A 3,378-nucleotide genomic window follows, 5' to 3' on the forward strand; every position below is an offset into this window, starting at 1 on the left:
TATATATATATATAGATATATAGCGCAAAAAATAGATTTGATATTTACAGAAACACGATAAGAAATTCAATTATTGACTCAATGCAGTTCATTCATATTTAAATAGTACGCATACGCGGTCACATATACGAATAAGCTACGCGTAAATGATAATGTGATGATAATAACGAGAAGGTTGCGCAGCACTGACGAAACGGACGTGCGACATCATTGGCGTAGAACGCTATAAAATATATTATAACTAGAAATATATCAATTTAAGTGCGTTCAGAAGAGAAAACTGATAAGTAAATGATTTTTTAATATATTTTTACACTTAGATCTAGTAAAGAATTAAAAGCAAGAACTAATCACATTAAATTAAAAATTACTGATTACTCATTTATCAGTTACTGAATACAGCCATTATCACAAATTGCACATTGATTATATATAACAAACCTAATAATACAACTCAAAATACAAAATAAATTTCTCCAAAAAATAAATTTAAATATTTTAAACCATTAAAATGTTGTAATATTAATTTTAAAATATGTAATTTTGATATAATAATTGATTATGTGATATTGGGTGTGGTCGAATTGTCACTACGAATGCTTCGAAGCATTTGATTAACCAATCGGAAGAAAGAATTTTACTAACTGATCAATCAAAAAATACTTTGAAACATTTATAAGGACAATTCGACTGCACCCATTATATGTAAAAATAAAAGTATGTTTTTTAAAAATATATTTTTTAAATTTTTTCTTTCTTTATGTTTCCGTTCTTTTTTTGTAAGTAACTAAATGACAACTTTATAGTTATTGCAGTAAATGAATCTTTAAAAAAAAAAAAGAAAAGCAATGCAATGGTAATATTGGATTGATCTTTTAATTGTTGTGAATGCGGAATATACCTTTGGATTGATCAATTCTTTTTTCATTCTTTTGATATGCGTCTTTTAGTAGGAATGACAACATGAGAAGGAACCTTCCTCAAGCAAAAAGAATTTCCCAGAAGTGTGCCGCGCATGCAATATCTTCCACATGGAGCTTTCAATACTTGCTGCAGCACTTGAGCGTTTTGACTCGCGTCGCGCCAATGCTGAGGATGATGCGTGATTCTCGACGAGAAGACTCGCTCGGACACGGGAGACGCTTTAGTACTCCGCCAACCTTCCAATACTGTGCGCGCGCGTATCCTGATCGCACTTTTTCTCGGGGAAATATGATCCTTCGTACGCGGCGGTACGCGCCGCGATTTGCGAATGGAGTGAAGATCGCTGCGAGACGCTGCACGTCGAGAGTATCGAAACGCACCACACTTCATGCGACTCGGGCCAACGTGATCACCGCGCGAACGGTTCTTGCGACCGACGAATCGGCACATTGATTAAATGCCTTCGATCAACGCAGAGTTACAAGGGTGCAAAGAACACTCGTGAGTGAATGTTTACGGCGAAGTGAAACATATATCGTTGCACTATTTGCAGCGTAATATTCTAAAATGCAGAAATATGAAACGAGTCTTCGCGACGGAAATCTGACTGTCGCAAATTAATCGTTTTCTGCAAATTTACAGTAATGCAATACCGATCTATAAACTACAGAATGTAAGTTGTGTTGTGTTTGTAAAGAAATCCAATTTGCAACAATTAGAAGAATGTACGATAAAATATTATTATTCTTCGGAAAGAAAGCAAGACCTAGCAAGATCTTATTTTTTTATAATTGACACTTTTAATGACGAGAAATTAAGTCAAATTTTAAAATGGTTTTTGAGTTTTTATCATATATGTAACATTGTAGCAAATTTCCAAAATCTAATATCTATTTCAGATAATAATATCCCGATAAAAAATTTATCATGCATAAATATGTATAAATATGTATAAACATACATAAACATGTATAAATATTCATAAACATACATAATTTTATATGAAATATGTCCATATTATACATGTTTATTTACCCCTCTTTCTTTTGTAAAATGACTTTTTAATGTAATAGAAATAATAATAGTAATGTGAAAACATTAAAAATAATTAAAAGAGTCATTTTCACACTACGTTTTAGAAAAAATCAAGTTTGAAGAAATTTAAAAAAATTACTTATACACAATTATGCATAATTATATATGTAATTTATACATACGTAATTTTTTTTACATTTCTTCGAACTTGATTTTTCCTAAAACAAATAGGGTGAAAATTACCCTTTTAATTATTTTTAATATTTTCACATTACTATTATTATTTCTATTATACTAAAAAATAATTTTACAAAAGAAAGAGGGATGTATGAACACGTATGGACATATTTCATACATGATTATACATGTTTATAAATATTTATGTATGTTTGTATATATTTGTACATATTCATGCATGGAAAAATTTTTTACCGGGGAGTTTAATCCTAAATAGAGCACCCACATATATCTAAAGTCGAGATAAACGACATCTTTAAGACTAATATTAATCCGTTTTTGTCATACGACAAATTTTTCAAACCTGTCGATTTGGCTATAGGATAGAAACATTCGAGAATCTCTCTGTCCTACAATTAATTAACATGATTAAAAAATTTGTCGTACGCGACAAAAAACGGATAAACGTGCGTGCTATCTGGGTTATATATTATCTACAGACTTACAGTCTGTAGTATTATCTATAATATACGTATGAGATAAGCTTATCGGTATTAACATGAGTGTATTCTCCTGACTTTATAACGTTTAAGCACAAAGATTGTTGTAATTATTTCGGATAGAATCATAAATAAACTCTCGCAAAGATTAATCGAGATCAATTATCAAATATCAAATAAGGATGGAATTTTATTTATGCGTTTTTTTTTTTGCAAATATGTACAGAACAGAGAGGGAGAATCTTCGGATCTTTCTATCCTACAGCCAATCAACAGGCTTGAAAAATTTGTTATACGATAAAAACACGCAAATAAAATCCCATCTTAAGGAAATAGACTTATTGAAATTATCGCTATAAATCATGCGCAACTATTTCGTATAAAAAGCTTTATTGTAACTGACAATACATTAGAGATATCATAGAGATATAATACAAATGACATACGTTTCGGCTAATCTTTTATAGTCATTGTCAGCAAATGCTTCTATATAAAAGAATACTTATTAAGGCATGCTTATGGCCATGGTCCTTACAAGGCAGTTAACTAATCCTTTTTTAGAATGTAATTTCAAAATTAGTTGAAAGGCTGAATATTACATATAAAGTGATCAAATGATCTCACAGATATGCAACGGATAAATATATTGGTATAAGATACAATATTTAAGGCCATATTATGTACGATAATATGCAATATATAAAATATAAAACTGAAATTCAAAAATTAAAAAAATATTTAT

The 3,378-nt window shown here is 30.0% G+C and overlaps 2 protein-coding genes across 2 annotated transcripts in view; one reads left to right on the top strand and one right to left on the bottom strand.

Annotated features, from left to right (window-relative positions):
• The window catches only part of LOC108751988 (transport and Golgi organization protein 6 homolog), an 8,011-nt gene extending 7,033 nt beyond the window's left edge, over positions 1 to 978 (bottom strand). The window contains exon 1 of the mRNA XM_018492518.1: positions 902 to 978. The gene's annotated coding sequence lies outside the window, so the exon portion shown is untranslated. The remainder of the gene's footprint in view (positions 1 to 901) is intronic.
• Positions 979 to 1,496: 518 nt separating this feature from the next.
• The window catches only part of LOC108751884 (large neutral amino acids transporter small subunit 2), a 23,307-nt gene continuing 21,425 nt past the window's right edge, over positions 1,497 to 3,378 (top strand). The window contains exon 1 of the mRNA XM_018492358.1: positions 1,497 to 1,597. The gene's annotated coding sequence lies outside the window, so the exon portion shown is untranslated. The remainder of the gene's footprint in view (positions 1,598 to 3,378) is intronic.

This window comes from Trachymyrmex septentrionalis, unplaced genomic scaffold (assembly GCF_001594115.1).
Source record: "Trachymyrmex septentrionalis isolate Tsep2-gDNA-1 unplaced genomic scaffold, Tsep1.0 scaffold53, whole genome shotgun sequence".
Lineage (NCBI taxonomy): Eukaryota > Metazoa > Arthropoda > Insecta > Hymenoptera > Formicidae > Trachymyrmex > Trachymyrmex septentrionalis.